This window comes from Mustela erminea, chromosome 1 (genome assembly GCF_009829155.1).
Source record: "Mustela erminea isolate mMusErm1 chromosome 1, mMusErm1.Pri, whole genome shotgun sequence".
Classification (NCBI taxonomy): Eukaryota; Metazoa; Chordata; class Mammalia; order Carnivora; family Mustelidae; genus Mustela; species Mustela erminea.
In genome coordinates this window covers 20,971,730-20,984,413 of record NC_045614.1, presented here as the reverse complement: position 1 = coordinate 20,984,413, position 12,684 = coordinate 20,971,730, and the positions used below count along the sequence as shown (strand labels likewise).

At 47.5% G+C, this 12,684-nt stretch overlaps 1 protein-coding gene across 1 annotated transcript in view; it reads left to right on the top strand.

Annotated features, from left to right (window-relative positions):
- Positions 1 to 8,534: 8,534 nt before the first annotated feature.
- The window catches only part of DCAF1 (DDB1 and CUL4 associated factor 1), an 82,572-nt gene continuing 78,422 nt past the window's right edge, over positions 8,535 to 12,684 (top strand). Inside the window, exon 1 of the mRNA XM_032321012.1 lies at positions 8,535 to 8,623. The gene's annotated coding sequence lies outside the window, so the exon portion shown is untranslated. The remainder of the gene's footprint in view (positions 8,624 to 12,684) is intronic.

Genomic DNA, 12,684 nt, shown 5'->3' with positions numbered 1-12,684 from the left:
AAGTTGTTCCTTTGAAAAGATCAATGAAGTCAACAAACCTTTAGCTAGACTAGCCAAGAATAAAAGATTACAAAATCTGATTCAAATTGTTAAAATTAAAAAATGGAAGTGGGGACATTACTAATGATCCTCAGAAAAGAAAAAGATTGTGAGAGATTACTGTGAACAATTGTATGCCAACAAGTTAGATAAGCTACATGAAATGGGCAAATTCCTAGAAACACAAAACCTACAGGGACTAAGTCATGAAGAAATAGAAATTTTGAGTAGACCCATAGCTGGTAAAGAGATTGAATTAGTAATCTAAAATCTCCCAACAGGGCGCCTGGGTGGCTCAGTGGGTTAAGCCGCTGCCTTCGGCTCAGGTCATGATCTCAGAGTCCTGGGATTGAGTCCCGCATCGGGCTCTCTGCTCAGCGGGGAGCCTGCTTCCCTCTCTCTCTCTCTGCCTGCCTCTCTACTTGTAATCTCTGTCTGTCAAATAAACAAATAAAAAAAAAAAATTTTTAAAAAAAAAATAAAAAAAAAAAAATAAAATCTCCCAACAAATAAAAGCCCTGAACTTAATAGCATCACTGGTGAATTCTACCCAACATTTGAAGTACAAATACCAATCCTTCTCAAACTTTTCCAAATAAATGGAAAGGAAGGAACCCTTGCTAACTTATCTTATGAGGTGAACATTACCCTGATACCAAAGCCAGATAAAGACAATACTAGGAAATTTTGGACCAATAATCCTTATGAACACTGATGCAAAAATCCTCAACAAAATATTAGCAAACCCAATTCAGCAGCATATTAAAGGAATATACACTACATCCAATTGTGATTTATTCCTGGAATGCAAGAATAGTTCATCGTACTGCAATCAATCAAGGTAATACAGTAATATACTACATTAACAAACTGAAGGGAGGGAAATCCACATAATCTCAACTGATCCAGGAAAAAAATTGACAAAATTCAACACCTTTTCATGTTAAAGTCACTAAAAAAACTAGTAATAGAAGGAAACTACTTCAAAATGTAAGAGACATATATAAAAAGCCCACAGCAAAAAGCAAACAAATAAGCAAACAAACAAACAAAAAAAACCGCAACAGAAATCACGATGAAAATCCAAAAGCTTTTCCTCTAACATCAGGAACAAGGTAACAATGCCCCCTTTTGCTCCTTTTTTTTTTTTTAAGATTTTTATTTACTTATTTGATAGACAGATCACAAGTAGGCAGAGAGGCAGGCAGAGAGAGAGAGAGAGAGAGGAGGAGGAGGAGGCAGACTACCTGCTGAGCAGAGAGCCCGATGCGGGGCTCTATTCCAGGACCCTGAAATCATGACCTGAGCCGAAGGCAGAGGCTTTAACCACTGAGCCACCCAGGTGCCCCCCTTTTGCCACTTCTATTCAACAGAGTACTGGAATTTCTAGATGGAGCAATTAGGCAAGAAAAAGAAATTAGAAGCATCCTTATCAGAAAGGAAGAAGCAAAATAATCCCTGTTGGAAGATAATAGGATTTTACATGCAGAAACCTCTAAAAATTCCACACACAAAAACTGTTAGAATAAATGAATTCAGCAAAGTAGAAGGATACAAGGTATACAAAATCAGTTGCATTTCTATACATCAGCAATGAAATAAACAGAAATAACAAGTATTGGCAAGGACATGGAGAAATTGGAACCCTTCTGCACTTTCTGCACTGTTGGTGGGAATGTAAAATGTTACAGCCACTGTGGAAACTGTACGGTGGTTCTTCAAAAGATTAAAAATAGAATTACCATATAATCTAGCAATTCCACTCCTAAGTATGGACCACCAAAAATTGAAAGCAGAGTCTCAAAAAGATTTATTTATTTATTAAATATATTTATTTATTTATTCGACAGAGAGATACAGAGAGAGCACAAGTAGACAGAGCAGCAGGCTGAGGGAGAGGGAGAAGCAGGGTCCCCATGGGGCAGGGAGCTGATGTGGGGCTCTATCCCAGGACTCTGGGATCATGACCTGAGCTGAAGGCAGCCACTTAACCGACTGAGCCACCCAGGTGCCCTAAGTTTATTTTTAAAGATTTATTTACTGGAGAGAGAGAAAGAGTATGAGCTGGAGGGGGAAAGGGAAAGGGAAAGAGAATCTCAAGCAGACCCCACACTGAGCGCAGAATCTGTTGTAGGGCTCGACCTCACAATCCTGAGATCATGACCTGAGCAGAAACCAAGAGTCAGATGCTTAATGGACTGCGCTACCCAGGAGCCCCTCTAAGATATATTTGTATACCCATATTCCTAGCAGCATTATTTGCAACAGCTAAAATGTGGAAGGAACCTACCTGTCCAGTGATGGATAAATGGATAAATGAAATGTGATATATATACACAATGGAATATTATTTAGCCTCTAAAAGGAAGGAAATCCTGTCACATGCTACAACAGGGAGGTCATTTGGAAGAACAGTCATATGGAAGACTAATATTTTATGATTCCAGTTTTATGAAGTATCTAAAGCAGTCAAATTCATAGAACAGAAAGTAGTATGGTAGTTGCCAGGGACTCGGGAGAACAGAGAATGGGAAGTGAATGTTAATGGGTGTAGAATTTCAGTTAAAAAAAAAATAAGAAGAGTTCTGGAGACTGTGGATGGTGCTTATAGTTGCACATTATCAATACATTTAATGTCACTGAACTGTACACTAAAAAAGATTAAGAAGCGGGGTGCCTGGGTGGCTCAGTGGGTTAAGCCTCTGCCTTCAGCTCAGGTCAAGATCTCAGGGTCCTGGAATTGAGCCCCATGTTGGGCTCTCTGCTCAGCTGGGAGCCTACTGCCCCCCTCTCTCTGCCTGTCTCTCTGCCTACTTGAGATCTCTCTGTCAAATAAATAAAACCTTTAAAAAAAAGTTTAAGAAGATAAACTAAATGTTATATGTACTTTAGTACAATAAGAATAATTTTAAAAACCAGAGAAGAGTTGAGAACTGTTGAGATCCAGAGTAATGTATCCACAGTTGGATGCAGGGTTACAAACACAATGGAATACTCAATATTGTTTGAGAGCAAGGTCAACTTTTGCTTCTACAAATAGCATTTATTTTCTCCGTAAGCATATCAGAGGTTGAGGAGACGCTGATTCCATCCTTAAAGAGCTGTATGTCAACTGTCCTGAACGCTCTGACCCTCTTAAGCAGCCTTTGGGGATCCCAAAACATGCTCACTGCAACCTTTGTCACATCATATGGATGTTTGTGTGGCTCTCAACACTAGGAGCTGTGAACGTGAGGCAGGACCCTGTTTCCTGCCCGCCACATGGTACTCCAAGAATGAATGAAAGAATGAGCAAATGAATGACCATCAGGAGATGTACCTACAGTTCTAAGCAGGAGGAGGGAAATTGCAGTTTGGACTCTTCTCATGGTTCTCTCCACTTGCTTCTTTCCACTCTTTGCAGCCTGCCCCTGCCACTTGCCACTTGCCACTTGCAGGAAGCCTTCCCAGACTATGCCCAGCTACCATGTTGAAGGATAACTCATCTTTGCCATCTCCCTATACCTGGAGAGGAGGTGGGCAAGGGGTTCACACAAGGAGCCACGAACTGCTTTTTTAGGCAGTAAGGTAGGCCTCGGGAGGGAGGATGCGGAACCAGGCTCCCTGCTCCAGACCCCAAAGGAAAGGTGCTGAGATGTTTGCTCATCCTTCCCCAGGGCAGGGGTCCCAATAAACCTGGTAGAGGCCAGGGGGCTACCCAAGCCCCTCAGGGAAGAAGATGATGTCCTCCAAGGTGGCATCTTCAATAGGCTGCTGGATGAGGGGGTATGTACCACAGGCCAAGCAGTCTTGGGTGCTGGCTGAATGGTCACCTCCTGCTCCTCCTTTCCTGATAGAGGAGAGAGCAGGAGCTCTAGACTTCATCCTTATAGCTGAACAGGCTTGGACAAGTTAGTTAACTTCTCTGAGCCACAGCTTACTCATCTGTTAAAATGAAGCAATGTTGGGGCACCTGGGTATCTCAGTGGGTTAAAGCCTCTGCCTTTGACTCAGGTCATGATCCCAGGGTCCCAGGGCATTGGGCTCTTTGCTCAGCAGGGAGCCTGCTTCCCCTCTCTCTCTCTGCCTGCCTCTCTGCCTACTTGTGATCTCTATCAAATAAATAAAAATTTTTATTTTATTTATTTTTTTTGTTTTTTTGTTTTTAAAGATTTTATTTATTTATTTGACAGACAGACATCACAAGTAGGCAGAGAGGCAGGCAGAGAGAGAGGAAGGGAAGCAGGCTCCCCGTTGAGCAGAGAGCCCAATGCGGGGCTCGTTCCCAGGACCCTGGGATCATGACCTGAGCCGAAGGCAGAGGCCCAACCCAATGAGCCACCCAGACGCCCCCAAATAAATAAAATATTTTTAAAAATGAAGCAATGTTGCCTACCTTGTAGGACAGTTTTTTTGTTTTTTTCCCCCCCAAGATTTTATTTATTTGACACAGAGAGAGCGTAAGTAGGCAGAGCAGTACCCAGAGGGACCAGAAGAAGCAGGCTCCCCACTGAGCAGACAGCCTGATTCTGGTCTCCATCTCAGGACCTTGGGATCATGACCTGAGCTGAAGTCAGATGCTTTAATCCACTAAGCCACCCAAGCACCCCTACCTTATAGGACTGTTGAAAGAACACTTTGAGGGTCTGAGCCTAGAACCTTGCTCAAAGGAGGTGCTCAGTGTCTGCCTGGACTTAGCACAGAACTCAAGCTGCACAGAGGTCAGTAACTGCCACCAGAGGCCTGGCTGTAGCATCACCGGTTGAACCCTGTGACTGAGCTAGTCACAAAGCCTCTGGTGCCTCAGCATCCTGAGATAAAGGGTGGGACAGATCTGTTCCTGCCATCTCCCTCCCATGAGTGGCAGCTGAGAGGAAACCACGGGACAGAGACAGCTTTAGAAAAAAACACAAAAGCCAACTCATATTGAGCAATTACCTGGGTCAGGCTAAGTCCTTTATGTCCACTAGCTCATATAATCCTCGCAGACACTGTAGGAAGGGTACTATTCTCTACATCTATCAGTTTTATTTCTGTCCATTTTTAGAGCAGTTTTAGGTTCACAGCAAACCTGAGCAGAAAGTATACAGATCCCCCAAACCCCAATAAATATCAACATCCTCCTCCTAAGTGGCTTTTGTGTAATAACCTTCAAAACAGGCACTATTGCCCCATTTCACAGATGAGGAATTGACACCCAGAAGGGTTGTCAGGGCCACATGGCTAAAGGGGTACAGGGGCAGGATTCTTTTTTTTTTTTTTTTTTTTTAAAGATTTTATTTATTTATTTGACAGACAGAGATCACAGCAGGCAGAGAGAGAGGAGGAAGCAGACTCTCTGCCCAGCAGAGAGCCCGATGCGGGGCTCGATCCCAGGACCCTGAGACCATGACCCGAGCTGAAAGCAGAGGCTTCAACCCACTGAGCCACCCAGGCGCCCCCAGGGGCAGGATTCTAAACCAGGGTGCATGCTCTTCTTCCCCGGGGCTGGATCACTGACTCTTCTGGCTTTCACTGGAATAGGTGCTCTGGCGTGTGTGTGTGTGGCAGGTGAGTGGGTGTGCAGGTAGGTGGAAGACAGGTTCTCATGGCTTCCAATAGCAGCAGAGGCCCGCTTACTCCACCCCCAGGATTTCAGGTCTCTGGGCCCCAGCCCAGGGTGAAGAATATCACATCCACATCCTGTTTGATGCAGGCCTCTCTTCCCAGACCAGTAGTAGTTTGAAGCCTGGGCTGTAGATGAATCAACTGTGGAACTTTGGGAAACAAATGATGCCTATGGCCCATCTTTAGAGATACTGATTTAATTTAGATGCAATTGGGTCTTGGCACTGGGAGGTCATAAAAACCTCACAGGTGATTCCAATGTGCAGCCAGGCTTGACAGCCTTGGACTAGCCTGCTGGCTCCCTGAAGAGCCTTGTTTGTTGCTTCAGCATGCCTGGCCCTAGGGAAAGTCTGCTCTTCTTTGCCCTGCCTCCCTAACCAGAAGGGCACAACAGCCTTTGTTCTCAGGTACAATGTAACTAAATTTCCCTGTAACAAGGTCCACAGTACCATCCCGAGACTTTGCTGTCCTCTGTAGTATAGCCAAGGCCATGATGGTTTTTTATGGATTCTTACAAACAAAAGCCCCTGGAATCTAGTCTTAGCCTGGTCTGGGGGCGAGGAGCTCATCTTGCTTGAGTCCCCTCTGCTTTGCATCTCTGGGGGAAAGAAATGGGGAGGGCAGGGTTTGCTCTCCATCTGGGCTGTCCTGGGTATCTTCAGGCTCCCAGCTAAGGCTTGCAGCCCCTATGGAATCAAATAGGTCCTGCTGTCAAAAAAGTATGAGGACAATTCTGGAGGTTATGAGGATCTCAGAAGAGAGTCAGGCAAATTTGGATGCTACCCAGGGATTGAGAGTCTCTAACCTCCTGCCTACTGAACTCAGGTACAGAAAGGGGCCTGAGGTACTCCTGACCTAGGACGCCTAGGTGGGCTCTGTGATGCTGATTTCAAAATCCTTAAGAGAGAGTCAAAGTTGGGGGCAGATGGCCAGGGGAGAGGTGAATTGGGGATGTATCGGCGGGTTGTAACGAAGCTGAACCAGAACTAGGAACTAGAAGTAGTGGTGGGGGAAGATACTCAGGGCAGGTCTCTGAGGTGGTCCCTACAAGTGGTATCCCTCAGCTTGTTCTCTTTCTTCATAAAGCCTGGGCTTTGAAGTCACGGATTCACAGCAGGTCAAGCCTGGAAGGGTCTGGAAACCACATGAAGGATAGTTTTCAAAGTGAGTTCCTGAGAACCCTAGGGAATTCCTCAGAACTGTTAGGAGCTCTGCCACACTGTGTCCTGCAACTCCCAACATGGCTCCTTTTATCTAATTAATGAACCACTGTACAAGATTTCACAGGGAAAACAAAACAAAACAAAATGATTCTACAGTAAACTAATACTAACAAAATTTGAAAACCACAGATCCAGTAAGTTTCTGAGGGGAAACTTTCCCTGGGTCACCCTCTAGTCTTTTACTTAGGCCAGGCCTGTCCCCACAGCTCACTCACGGGCTCCACAGAGTAGACAGCAGATGGCCCTCTATGGAGGCATGGCTTCCACGCTAGGACAAAAATGGCTGACAGAGGAGCCACGTGAGGGAGGGCCACTCTCCATAGAATGAGCAACCCAAGAACTAGACCTGCAGTTCCTGAGAGGAGAATGAAGCTGCTTTGGCTCTAATGTCAAAAGCCCTCAAGATTCCAGTCTGTTCTTACCCTGAAGGAAATGTAGGGACCTGGCCTCAGAGGCAGGGCTCTGCGGTTCCTGGCTGCTCTATCACCTCCTGGGACGGGAGAATTCTCTTTAAGGGAGACAGTTCAATCCCTAGACTGTGGGCCTTTGAGGCCAGGGACATGTCATCTCTACCTTGTGCTGCATCCTCCTAGGCCCAAGAGACACAGGATATGAGGCTAGGCCTAGAGCTAGAACTCAGGAACCCTGAACTTCACTGAAAATATCTTTTTGTTGATTTGTTCAAACAAAGCTTCAGTGAACTGTCTTTCCCCATCCCCCACATACAAACTGCAACCCTTTCACAACAGTGGTGACTTTTCACCTTAGATGTAGTGAAGCTTTCTTCTCCTTCCTGTCTTCTTTTCTGGGTTGGCTTCTCTGGTGGTGAGTCTCTAGACTCTGGATACAGTAGGCTCTGGGGACTCCCATTTCTTTCTTTTTTTCTTTTTTAAAGATTTTATTTATTTATTTGAGAGAGAATGAGTGAGAGAGAGCATGAGAGAGGAGGTCAGAGGGAGAAGCAGACTCCCCAAGGAGCTGGGAGCCTGATGCGGGACTCGATCCTGGAAGTCCGGGATCATGACCTGAGCCGAAGGCAGTTGCTCAACCAACTGAGCCACCCAGGCGCCCCCGGGACTCCCATTTCTTATCCTAACCTTCTTCTTCCTCAGAGCAGTCCAATGGGTGAGGACATCCGGAGGCTATCAGGGCTGCTTATCGATGCAGCAGAATTTGAGAGCATATGCTTGCCCAGGAAACAGGTGAATATTCAGCCTCAAGTCAATGACCATGACTGTATTGCATTGAGGAGAAGATCAGGTGCCCAGCTTGGAGGTCTTAAGCTTTCTTTGCCATGGAACATCTAGAACATCAGTGATCAGGACTTTTATACATACCGAGTTTGTTTGGGATCCTCTGTTCCCCCTCTTCCCCGGCATCTCAACAGACAGGATGATGGCCAAAGACCACAGACCTAGGCTCCTATTGTTCTCACCTGTTGGCCATGACTAAGATCTGAGAAACGGTCCTCATTCTCAGGTCTTTGCCTGACCCCCTCGTGCTTTTCAGGCTGAACCGCTCCAGACCCCACACCTCCCTCTGGAGTCCAAAGGTCACTTCTGAAGCCCTCTGTACCCCAGGTCATGCCTGCTTGTCCTGGTCCCTGATCCTGTGGGGAGGCAGACAGTTTTGTGACTTCACAAAAAGCTATCCTGTGACAAGTTTGGACCGGATGAAGCAGGAGCTGGGCTGAGGGGCTCCCCCCAGAAACATCATGTGACTTTTCATGGAGAGACATCCCCACCTCTGAGGGAATGAAGAGGAGCTGGCTCATGGTGAGAGCCCGAGACATCTTCTACCTTTAGAAACTCCTTCCCTTGATGACTTCGGCTCCCAGGCCTAACTGGATATTCCCGGCTACACTGGCAATATTTTTCAGAGGTCCAGGCCCACTGCAGCAAGCTTTAGGGAGGGCCAGAAGCTGGTGACTACTTCAGGTGGTAGTGGTGGGCCTCTGGCCTCTGAATTGGAAGTCAGACCAGCCTCCTCTCATTAGACAAAGCCATTCTTCTCCAGGCTTCTCAAAGTGAAAGAACTGATGGAAGCTTTATGTGACCTGTAGCCTTCCTCAGGGTCTGCCCCAGCAGTCTCCAGTGTACCTTCAAACGAGTCAGGACTGAGAGCCCTGAATTCCACAGAAAGGTCTCGTAGCCACAAGCAGGTATTGCCAAAAATCCAAGGTCTTTTCTCTTCAGCGCTGACTCCACCATTCTTTCTCCTGGAAGAATTTATGATTCCAGGAGCCTGAGGCAAAAGAGGTTGGGGGTGTTTTCTTTTTACCTTCCTTGCACCTGTTCCCCAACCTCTACCCTGGAGCATAGCCTCTGGAAAGGGCAGGCCCCAGGAGTCAGCAGGGATGTTGACTGGCAACTGGGCTGAGGCATCCAACAAATCCTGGGGGGAAACTGGTGGGCAGAAGTTGACCCTCTTCGTGCTATAGCCCTTGTTTGTGCTAGGTGGGTTCCTTGTGAAGGTAGCCCAGGGTTTATCATCTCTGGTCACCCCTTCTGCCCTCTACCTTGATTGTGACATCACCATCCTGCAAGAGGATGCAGGGTAAAGAAGCAAGAGTGTTCTGGCCAAGGGTTCCAGATTCAGGCTTTGTCTCAACAGGGAGGCAGTGTGGACAGGCTGGTTTGGGGAGAGTGACATGTCTGGCTTCACATCCAAGGGGCTCCTTGGTCCACTATCTTCACTCACCCTTTATCAGTGGTAGCCCTTGGAGGCATGAAGAGGCCTAGGAGGAGATCTTTTTTTTTTTTTTAAGATTTTATTTATTTATTTGACAGGGAGAGATCTTAAGTAGGCAGAGAGGCAGGCAGAGGGGGAAGCAGACTTCCCGCTGAGCGGAGAGCCTGATGCGGGGCTTGATCCCAGGACCTTGAGATCATGACCTGAGCTGAAGGCAGAGGCTTAACCCACTGAGCCACCCAGGTGCCCCTAGGAGGAGATCTTCTTCTTCTTCTTCTTCTTTTTTTTTTTTTTTTTAAAGATTTTATTTATTTATTTGTCAGAGAGAGAGAGGAGCGAGAGTGAGCACAAGCAGACAGAGTGGCAGGCAGAGGCAGAGGGAGAAGCAGGCTCCCGGCTGAGCAAGGAGCCCGATGCGGGACTCGATCCCAGGACGCTGGGATCATGACCCGAGCCGAAGGCAGCTGCTTAACCAGCTGAGCCACCCAGGCGTCCCTAGGAGGAGATCTTCTTAAGCCACCCTCTGATCCATGCAATTTTCTGTTCTGGGCTGGGACAGAGAGTGGACAGGTAATCTCCCAGGTTGGTTTCTCCTCTACTTCCCAGAGCTTCCGAAAATATTCCTTAGAATTTTTCTGGTGGGGAGCTCATTTCTCATTTACATGAGGAAAACCTAAGCTCTTTCAGCAGGCAGTCCTAGGGGGCAGAGAGAAACCAGTCAAAGAATTGCCAATGGGGACAGCATTAGACCAAGAATAATCGAGATAGGAGTAGTCATCCCTTCCCTAGCATTTACTGTGTGCCGGGCCTCAAGCTAAGCATTTTACATGCATTCTCACATTTACTCCTCAATGTTAGAAAGAAGATCTTATTCCCACCTTCCAGTCAAGGAAAAACTGACATTGAAGAGGTGAAGGTTTAGGCAAGAGTCCCACAGTTGGTAAAGGGCAGCACCAGTATTAGGATTCAGGTCTGTTTTCTTCCAAAGCTGGACCCAACTGCTGACCCATCTCCTTCTGCAAACTCTTTCCAGTAAAGAGGAAAAACTATGTTCTCATTCCTGACCATAGGTGATAGGGTTAAAGAGAGAAGGGTGGAAGGGAAGAATTTGAGCCTGATATCACTCACATCATCAGCTTGTGGCTAAAGGAGCCTTGATTGCTTGGACTGTCTAATCTTTAATGAGACTTACTGGGAGACAGCTGTTCTGATGTCCTATTTTGCAGTTGATTTAAGAGAGGCTCTAGGGGCCACTGGTGGGGAGTCCTTGGGGTTCGTGGCTGAGCAGTGATTCTGCAGGGGGGTTGCCAGATAAAATATAAGATGATCAGTTCTCTTTCAGATAAATTTCAGATAAACTGTATTTAAAAAAAATTCAAGTATGTTCTAAAGATTGCACGGGGCTTTTCTGGAGGTTCCGCAGTCTTGCTGGAACTCTGGTGGAGAGGAGGTGGCGTGGGTCTCTGGGAAGGATTCCTGCTTCACTTTGCATCTGAGCCTCAGGGCCCTCTATGAAGTTGTACTTGTGAGAACAGGAGGCAGGGACTGGGTTCTAGAGATGGCTGCTGCTGTGGCCACCGGACAAGGTGGGTTTGAACTTGTCTTTGTAGAGCCCCAGTTTCTCCCTCTGCAAGGTGAGGGTGGTGGATGTGGATGCTGTCACACAGTGGCTTTTGTGCACACCGCATGGGCAGTGGGGCAGTGTTCCACTTTTCTAGGTGGCTGCCAGGGTTCCCAGGCAAGGGGAGGCCACCAAGTGAATGACTTGGAATTCCCTCTTTGTCCAGCTGGGGGAGGGTCCCCAGAGCGTCATTATAGCCCTAAGCCTCTCCATGCTGGCTCCTGGGACCCTTGGACACTTGCAGGAGCAGTCTTGTTCAGCCAACAGTGAAGCAGGGGTGGATGTGGGATTGCTGGCTTTGTTTTCTGGCTGCAAGAAGTTGTAGGAGGAGGCACAGGAACTGTGTGTCACCAAGGTGGGGGTGGGCTGGTGAGAACACCTGGGTTCAGTGGGCCTGGAAGTAGGTGACTACAGAGAAGGGGTGGTAGACCAGGGTGGAGCATCCTGAGGCCCAGAAGACTTGATGCTATTGATTTTTGTACTCCAGTGCATGGGAATGCTTAGGAGTGAGGGCAGGTGGAGCATATGCAAGTCTGTAGCCCTTAGTGTTGGGACCAGGGATGGGCAGCTCTCTCTCTTTTTCTGCCACCAGGCAGCCCTGTAAGCGTGACTTAGTGCCCTTCAGGATGGTGGCTGCTGCTTTCTGAGGCACACCACAAGGAGGGGCTGGACACAGGCAGAGCAGGGGGAGACAATCCAGAGATATCCCAAAGAGGCGAAGGAATCTCTTTTCAGTGATTCAGGAGCGATGTGTCAGAGCGAGTCAGGTGTGTGGGTTTGTGCTTGTAGGTACTAAGATGTGAAAGTGTTGTCTGTGAGGACTGGTGCCAATGCATAGGTGTGCATGTCTGTGTATCGGGCACATGTTCCTGTCCTGTGGAATGTGTCAGTGCGCATGCTTGGAATGTGTATGGTGCCTGGAAACCAGGGTGCTGTTCCTTACATTTCTCAGAGTGGTAGACTGGATGTGCTAACAGTTGTGTGGCTGTGTGTGTGTGTGTGTGTGTGTGTTGGCAGGGGTAAGGAGGCTGCAGGCATTACAGAGCAAAGATTCTGGAGAGAACAGCTCTAGAGGCCCTGTATAGCTCCTGTTTTGCTTCCCCAGCCTCCCTCTTCTCCAAAGCTCCTCTGTGTTGCTCTTCAATCCCATCACTGACCCAGGGCCGCAGCCTGGGTTTCTGAAGTGTAGCAGTGCCATCTGGTGGCAGAGTGAGGCTGCGCCAGGAGCTGGTGAGCAGGACCCTGGGTTCACACAAGAGCCGTTTCAGGATCCCAGTCAGTAGGGAAATCACTGCTGTGCTAGCTAGACCATGGAAGGAGGGAGGGTATCTGAGGCTTAAATGTTCCAACTTCATGCATTTTGGGTTCATGGCTCAGGAAGGCATTGCAGGAAAGTCAGCTGAAAGAGTGCTGGAGGATAGGTGTAGGACAGTTGTGAGTGCAGTCTCTGGGTCCACAAACCTGGGCCCTGTTCCTTGGGCTCCCTCTCTGAGCTCAGATTTCTCATGTGTAGAGGTGGCTACC